This window comes from Asterias amurensis, chromosome 10 (genome assembly GCF_032118995.1).
Source record: "Asterias amurensis chromosome 10, ASM3211899v1".
NCBI classification, from domain to species: domain Eukaryota; kingdom Metazoa; phylum Echinodermata; class Asteroidea; order Forcipulatida; family Asteriidae; genus Asterias; species Asterias amurensis.
Window position 1 is genome coordinate 14504650 of NC_092657.1, and position 9487 is coordinate 14514136.

At 35.9% G+C, this 9487-nt stretch overlaps 1 pseudogene; it reads right to left on the bottom strand.

Moving 5' to 3' along the window:
* Window positions 1-1377: 1377 nt before the first annotated feature.
* Window positions 1378-2361, bottom strand: LOC139942715 (microfibril-associated glycoprotein 4 pseudogene; annotated as a pseudogene).
* Between the last annotated feature and the right edge of the window lie 7126 nt (window positions 2362-9487).

Sequence of the window (9487 nt, forward strand, 5' to 3'; positions counted from 1 at the left end):
AACACACAACTTGGTTAGCGATGTTTATCGACATGTAGTAAACAATGCTTGACTGAAACAAACTGTTAAAGGCAGTGGACACTATTGGTAGTTTCTGAAAATAATCATTATCATTAAACCTTTCTTGATTACAAGTAATGGGGAGAGGTTGTTAGTATAAAACATTGTGAGAAACGGCTCTCTCTGAAGTGCCTAGTTTTCGAGACAGATGTAATTTTCCACGAATTTGATTTCGAGACCTCAAGTTTAGAACTTGAGGTCACGAAATCAACCATCTAAACGCACACAACTTCGTGTGAGAAGGGTTATTTTCCTTATTATCACGCAACTTCGATGACCGAGTGAGCTCAAATTTTCACAGGTTTGTTATTTTATGCATATGTTGAGATACACCAACTGTGAAGGCTAGTCTTTGACAATTACCAATAGTGTCCACTGCTTTTAACACGTTGAGTCTCTCGCGTCTACATAATCTGTTCAACACCTCTCACCACTTGGAACGTAAACGTAAGATATCATTTGAAAAAGACAAAACAAAAAAATGTAGCGGAAAAAAAAAAATCAAAATAAACAATGAATCAACAATTGGGTTTTGTTCTCAATGCAATTGTCAAAAAATCCAAAATGATTTTGCTGTTGTATTGAATACAAATCAAAGTGTTGTACTTTTGTTTAGGCTTACACTTTCAAAACTGTATTATACATGTTTATATTATAACCGATGAGCAGCTGCACTTTCTTTGTCAAAAGCATTTTAGTCTCATAGTTTGCTCACAACAGAGTGACTTGATTGTTCTGTCTCTTTCAAAATAGCTTTTCCTCAGAAGAACGAGGGTTAAAGTAAAATGTTCAAGTATAGTACTTCGTATGCGGGAAAGTTAAATGAGAAGCAATAATGAAATCAATTTTGTCAAAAACAAAAACGAATTATTTACAGGTTTTCCAACAAATATTTCAGATTACGATCATTAAAACATTTTACAACTTAACAGTAGTGTGTTGCTTCTTCATATACGAGCATCCCGTTTAGCTTGTATCCGATCTGTTTTTTTAGTGAAATAAACATAACAAACTTTAGTGGCCAGTTCCAATTTTTTTTTTAATTAACCCTTTTTAGACAGTCAAAGGCATTTCGCATTAGTTTCACCTAAAAATTTAACAATTTTTTTTGTTTTATTTTTGATGTTGTTTTTGTCCAAAATAAATTGTTTGGAAATCAAGTACGTTAAATCAGTACAGCGAGTTTTGTTCAAGACTTGTTATTGTTAAAAATATTTCCTATATCCGACCGTAGGATATGTTTTCAAAAATGTGAATTTGTTTTCTTCGTAGTTGTTATTCTATATTTGTATCATAGATTTTCCGCTCGGTTGGTAGTTACAGAACTTGCCGTAATTTCATGCTGCATTTTTTCAGTGAGTAATGATATCCTTTCCACGCATACCATTGTATTCCTCGTGCGCCTGACACATCTTCCTGTGGATAGTATATACCATTCAGATGAGCCTTAAAGCAGTATTTAAACCACCAGGCACCTTCCCAGTTCAAGGCACAATTTTTATTAGTTGCATCATTGTCCCGATCCTTCGCTGAGAATGGACGGCCATTATGATATGACATTGAGTCACCTGCTGTACTCTGAGCATCATATGAACCAACCTGGAGAGTGTACTTGTCGCCTGCAACAGCAAACTCGCCATAAGAAGCCCAAGATGTGTTGAACTGCCAATCTTCCATATCTACTCTGAGCTGCCATTGACCTGACCCAGTAAGGTCACGCAGGATATCATTCCCCAACCAGAACTCATTTTGTAGGTCACCAAACCCAGATTGGTATTCAGTCCAGTTACGGTAAAAGTCAACAGAGCCATCTTGTCTCCTCTGGAACATGATCCAGCCTCCTCCATCTGTCTTCATATCACAGTAGACATGTAATTCATCAGCTAGGCTTGTAGGGTAGATTGTGTATATGCCATTGTCACAGTAACCGGCTTGATGTAACTGAATACAACTGCTATACCTTTTCAGGTCCGGAATACCAACTAAGAGAGTGTCAACCTTTTCATCGTAGTATACACTTCCTTGCGATTCGATAAAGTCATCAGGGCTGTTTGCTCTGGTGATATTGTTGAATTCACAAACATGGCTACATAGTTTGTAGTTGAATGACACACACTGTGGATCCATAGAGCAGTCTCGCCCACATATCACAGGAGAAGATACAGTGTTCCACTGAAACACATGATTCTCCAAGGCTCGGTTTGTAGCTTGATACATGGTTGGAATAAATTTATGTGGATTCTCACTCTGACAATAAAGTACCATGAGTAACAGAGACAGAGCTAAGGCAAGAGCTCCCATGATGAACTTGTAAGTAGTAAAGGTTTCGGATACCAAACGAAAATAAAGAAGCTGGTAATGTTGTCAGTCACAATTGTTTATTTTATTAAACAAAATAAATTAACAGTCAACATCAAAGTTGTCTTACTTCAAGTCGTCTGCGAAACTCAAATTTAAACAGGAGCTCAGTTGATTTGATCCACTTTGTGACACCGTGAAATAGAAAGTGATGGCTTTTTGGATTGTTTCCAACCACGCAAGTCCTGTGGTGTTTTGTATGATAACAAAACGGTTACCATAGAAACGTCAAATTTATATTCGTTGCTGGTTGATAAAATAATAATGGAAATTCTAATTGCCGTGTACAAGCTACGTGTTTCGGTCCAAATAAAGAGGCAATATTTGTCTCTCAAAAGGATAAGTGATGCATGCACGCGATAAAACACAAGATAATCGTTTATTTGTGTCTCTGTTTCATAATAAACCACTGGTCTTGATGAAGTGTCGGCTGATAAAACATTTGTGTGTTTATGCATGTATGTATGCATCTAATCGTTTCCGCAATACTGTATACAACACTGTCCTCGCTCAGAAGTGGAATACTGAATTAAGTTTAGCCAATTGGGCGCTGCATCTTGCAGCGCTAAGTCTTCAAGCAACAAAGCAATATTGGTTAATAATGCACAACCACAGTGGCACTGTATCGCCCCCTACTTGTACGCTCCAACTACCAGGTCAATAGGCGAATTATTTATGGAAGACTAAGCAGACTATATTCACGTCTACATGTGTAAACTTTGCCGAACTTCATTCAAAATGTGGTAAATAAATCAACAAGGAAATCGAGTCATATGACTATTCAATAGATTTTAATTGTGTTCAAAAACAATCATTTCGAATTATACCCTTATCCAGCGTTTTTTTGAAAGATTCGCGAAAAGCTCCGTGTGAAGCCATTATACACTTTCGGTAAACAGTATTGTCCAAGTCCCACACTTCGTGTATCACAACTTATATATAAAATAACAATTCTGTGGAAATCTAGGCTCAATCGGACATCGGAGTCGGGAGAAAATAACGGGAAAACCCACTCCTGTTTTCGCGCGTTTCGCCGTGGTATGACATGTGTTTATAACAAATCCGTAATTCTCGTTAACGAGAATTTATATTGTTTTACCGTTTTTTCAAAAAGTAAAGCATTTCATGGACTAATATTTCAAGAGAAGTCTTTCACCATTACCTTCTGTAAACCCTGTAAATTATTTGTTAGTCTGTGAACTTTTTTTTTTTCTGTACCGAAAGGGTCCAATGGCTTTAACGTAATCACTCATTTTACATCATAGTTGGGAGCTTCAACTTGTATAGCCGCTTTGTTGCTGCGTGGAGGTATAACAAAGAAAACTCACATACATGGCTCAAAGCGTTGTCGTCACCATCACACACAATGTCTGCGTGATGTACTTCCTGAACAAAAATCTGTACCAGCTGATAAGCCCATCCCAGCGGTCCTGGATAGACCTATGCCGCTGGGGAAGAGCGAAGTAAACTATTCACCATCGATATAGCTAGACCTTCAAGTTGCGATGGTCGTGGACCACAGTCAATACTTACCAATATAACACTAAAAGGCAGTGGACACTATTGGTAATTGTCAAAGACTAGCCTTCACAGTTGGTGTATCTCAACATATGCATAAAATAACAAACCTGTGAAAAATTGGCCATCGAAATTGCGAGATAATAATGCAAGAAAAATAACCCTTGTCACACGAAGTTGTGTGCGTTTAGATGGTTGATTCGGGACTTCAAGTACTAAATCTGAGGTCTCGAAATCAAATTCGTGGAAAATGACTTCTTTCTCAAAAACTATAGCACTTCAGAGGGAGCCGTTTCTCACAATGTTTTATACCATCAACCTCTCCCCATTACTCGTCACCAAGAAAGGTTTTATGCAAATAATTATTTTGGGTAATTACCAATAGTGTCCACTGCCTTTAACAGTCAGGCCTTGCGCAAGGCTGGTATACGTGTTGGTAATAAGTTGACTTTTAAAAATCCCACAAGAGTTTGTGTTCAGATGGACAGGCAGTAACCCATCTTATTGTGGCTAAGGAGCTTTTTAGGCAGACTTTTTACGGATCATATGATATCATTACCTTCTTTTCTTTGCAGTATTTATGGGCCGAGGTTTTAAATGATATAGCTTCATTTGGAAGTGCTTTGCCCAGTTGAAAATCGCGATATGGTGTGATGTAAATTCGAGTGACAGATACCAATCTAATTGAAAATTATGTCAAGAGCGTTTCGCGGAGCTTTGTTTTCGAATTGTTTTGCTTTTAATAATATATCTTGCTTTATTCATATTTTGTTATGTTGATTTAATGTGATTTTGTTTACTTAAGTTTCTACAAGATTTTATTCCAAGCTTAGGCGATCGTGTTTACAGCACCGTCGATACTTGTTTTAAGTTAAATTTCTGGCAAGCGCTTCGCGAAGCTTTGTCGCGTTTTATCAATTATTTTTCCAAAAGCAGAGTAAACAGTTTCCCGGCCTTTAAGCTGAGCTGATGACGTTAACAGTACAGTCAAATTGCAGCGAGCAAAGTCTTTAGGTACGTTTCAGTAATTAAGATCCCTTCAAAACCCTTCTGAAAAGTACTATTTTTTTCGCGGAGCTTTGTCTTCAAATTGTTCTGGCGTTATTCGTATTAAAATATTAATATTTAGTGTCCCCTGCTAAAGTCCCAGTCATGTTAGTATACATATACTATTAATACATTCATACAATGCCTTTTGGTTTCTTCTAGGTTAACATTTGTATGTCCAAGAATGATTTTTCACTGTTTTGTTATCGCAATCCTGTAGCATCAAGTTGCCATTAACTAAAACATCGTTTCTAATTAGGCTAAATTATTTTCTGATAGCACATCTTTAAAAAATTAACACATTTAACATAAACACATCAACAAAAGTAAGTCCCCCCTAAACAATTCGTCATAACATCGTAAGGTAAAACATTTTACCAGTACAACTAATTAAGAAATAATTATATGACATGTTTCCTAAGTGGTGTATGGAAATGAAAGATGTCCATGAATTCATGGCTGAATGAGCTCAAATGGAAGACAAAAACTGCCATTCTCAAAAGTCAAAAAGATTGCGTTGTGTTGTTCACCGATCGCGATGAGACGAGTTCAACCAGTTACCGCCTATGGTGGTGGGAGTGTCATGGTGTGGGGTGGTATAAGCCTTACCAGGAAAACAGGTTCAGGGTAGCTACTGCTTCGCTGGCTGGTGAAGGCATGATCGAGCGAATGGTGTGGCCGGCAAGTTCCCCCAACCTCAATCCCATCCATGTGGGACCAGCTGAAGCGATCTGCATGTTCCCACATCAACGCCAACAGCAACCTGGCTCACCTGTCCCATCTTCTGCAAGTTCAGTGGAATGCCATCCCACAGCGGCAGCATGTCACCAGACTGACCAACACCATGACCGTGCCAGGCGGTCATGCAACAAACAAGTTTGTTGCAATAAACAAGTTTTAACAAAATGTCAATTTCCATTTTAAATCGCAAGACAAAGTCAAAATGGGGGTCATGTCTTTGAACGTTCACGCGGTTTTTAAAGACCTTCCCGATGATATACTGATTAAGACTCCATTTTGTAGATCAAAATATTTTTTTCGAAATAATACATTTTCAAGTTGCACAAATCAAGAATTTGTGGAACTCAAAGCCATTGGACACTTTCTGAACATAAGACAATTTAAAAGTTCACATTATTATAAATAACTTACAGGGATTACAAAAGGTAATGTAATAGACTTCCCTTGAAATTATATTCCATGAAATGCTTTACTTTTTGAGAAAACATTAAAACTATTATCAATTTGTTTTAAACACATGTCATGACACGGCGAAACGTGCGGAAACAAGTATGGGTTTTCCCATTATTTTCTCCCGACTCCGATGACCGATTGAGCCTAAATTTTCACCGGTTTGTTATTTTATATAGAAGTTTTGATACACGAAGTGTTGGCCTTGGACATTACTGTTTACCGAAAGTGTCCAATGGCTTTAAAGCAGTCAAAAGTTACGTATTTTCCAAAAGGTACAATCTATTCTGTGTGAAAGTCTTTCCCCTGTGTTCTCCTTTAAGAATGTTTAGTAGACATTCTTTATTCGTGAGATCCAGTCGTGATAGAAACAAACTACACACAGACTCGAAAACCCGTTGGTAATTTGTGAACGTAGTTTGGCTCAACGCTTGCTATCTCATGGACACACGATGGGTGGATTCTCAACAAGTTTATTGAAAATTAAAAGAACATTACCAAATTGGTTTTGCTAACAAAACATTTGCTGGCACTTGTAGACACTTGACAATTCTGTCTATTGTAAAAAACAGTCTTTTCACGTGGTGTATCTTAACATATGCATACAAAAATAAACCTCTGAAAATTTGAGCTCAATCGGCCGTCGAAGTTGCCAGATAATATTGACAGAAAAAAACCTTGTCACACAAAGTTGTGTGCTTTCAGATGCTTGATTTCGAGACCTTAAATTCTAAATTCGAGGTCTCGAAATCAAATTCGTGGAAAACTACTTCTTTCTCGAAAACTACGTGACTTCAGAGGAAGCTGTTTCTCACAATGTGTTATTATATGAACCTCTTCCCATTACTCGTCAATCAAGAAAGGTTTTATGATAATAATTATGTTGAGTAATTACCAATAGTGTCCACTGCATTTAAGGCAAAAGAAGCTTAAAGACACTGGGCACTGAATATTTGTCATTAGTTCGTGTGTATGTTGTTACAAATGATTACTTGTCAGTGTGGTCCTTTACCAAAGAACAATTTTTAGCAATGAAGAAGTACTACTTGTAAGACTAGCAATGTTTATTACATATTTTATTTATGCCCTCTTTCTACAACAATACATAACATTAGTTCGACATTTGACCAGTGGAGATAGAAATAACTGGCTTACCCCCCCCCCCTTTTAAAGAATATTACAAGGTTCACATTTATCTGCATTTTTAAATGTTTGTTTATTTGCAAAATTTTACAGTTGAAAATTGGAGCACCAAAGGATAAACAATAAATCCTCCCGTTTTTCAGCTTGATTTTGGCACAAAAGTATAAACAAATCTATCCTCTTCTATTTTTGGCTAAGTTTGTGCAACATTCACTTTGTTCTTCCCGAAATATTTTATGGAAATACAGCACAACTTTGAAGGCATCTTCAAGAAAATTTGCTGTTTAAAGCCAAAAAGATAAACAAACAAAAATCGTAGATAATTGACAACCTGTTGTTAATACATTTCACTGAAATGATCGGTTTGTCTAGTGACCAATACGATAACACAAACATTGGGTATCTGATCTAGTTTAAAGTTTGTTTAAGTTAAAATAACCTTATTATTTATTAATTTTTTTGACACGGAAATTTGTTTGACAAAGTTGTCTTTTAAAATGTTCTATGTTCCCTACCCAGAAGTAATATTTGTTGTCTTCTTATATTTTAAACATTACGCACAGCCTTCCATTTTGTCACAGGCAAATCTTTCCTGAGTTATAAAATGCAACATTTTAAACGGGTTATGGTAAACAAAGGGGAAGTTAACAACGATTTTATATAATGGTAATGGACCCCAGCATTGTACAAGACAAAACATTACTTTAAGTTTGAACAAATACTACATACTGTACTCACATAACCACACAACTTCAATAGACTGTGTAAGTCGACCTCTAGAGAATCTGGACTCTTTAAACCTAGAAAAACAGCTACAGCGTGCAGTTTAAATAGTGACGTTATAATTATTATCGACCTTTATCGACCATTGCAATTCTTCCTTTTAAGTCAACTTTATTTTTCTACTGAGTACACATTTGTTTTCGACACAGGGGTTTCCTTAATAAATTATAAATGCACAGATTAGTAACGAGTTTTGGTCACTTAGGGGAAAATTAACAAAACATGTATACAAATGTGTGATGAACCCCAGCAAATGCGCATGGACAATAAATAGCTGAATTTAAATTACAACACTGTACTAGGCGCGCCAAGACAAACTGTACGTACATTTCCATAAAAACAATCATTAGACTGTGTAAGTCGACCTCGATACAATCTGGACTTTTTGACACTTTTAAAAGCAGCTTTACAGCGTGTAGTTTTAACGTTTTGTGCACTTGTATGGTGATGTAATATTAAATTTCATCCAATGAATCGCGTAAAAAAAACAAAAAACAAAAACGTTAAATAATAGTATTACAAAAAACCAAGCTAAATGTTTGGTTCTAAGTTTTAAAGTATTAAGTCCACAACATATTTTAGGGTCTTTAAAAACAGTGCAACCAACGCGTTGCAACGGTTCTTTTCAGAACCACCACAACTCATTTAGATATTATCGTTACATGTTGTTACCTCAAACCTTTCAATAAAACAAAAGTAATGAGAGATTTTTCGTCGTTGGACTTACACGGTCTAGTATTAGTTACTACCAACAAGTTTACTTTACGTTGCAAATCACAATCGATGAACAAAATGTAAGATTTTAAAAGTGGCAAGGATAATGGTTTGTTTTTGATAATTCAACAACGTAGCAGTTTGACCCCCTTTTTGATTGGTAAGTGGTACCATTATTCTTAATCATTTTACAGCCCTATTTATCGAGGTATTATGTGATGGCCTAAAACCTTTTTGTATCGACAAAGATTCGAACCAACAAATTGATTATCTTTGCCACTTTACTTTGATTCCAGTGCAATAAAAACATTCAATTAAAACATGCAATTGAAGTAACATCTAGGTCTATTTTTTATTTTTTTATCTTAATAAAGTTACGTTTAAATAAGGCATTCTTAAATCAGAAACCATTCTTAAAGCTCGAATTCTGGAGTATCAATATCAATACACGTTTCTTGCTTTTTGCAAAATGTTTTTTTTTTTTTTTTTTTTTTGGATTGTTGTATTTCATTACTTTCAATACATTATTTGTTTACTTAGAAAATAGTAAAACCCTAAGTCGTCCAACTCGTTTTCCTGGTCGTTAGCATTTGATGTTTGTTTAATTCAACAACAAAATTGTTTAGCATTTAACAATGATTTCAACTAGGCATTTAACAATTATTTCAACTAT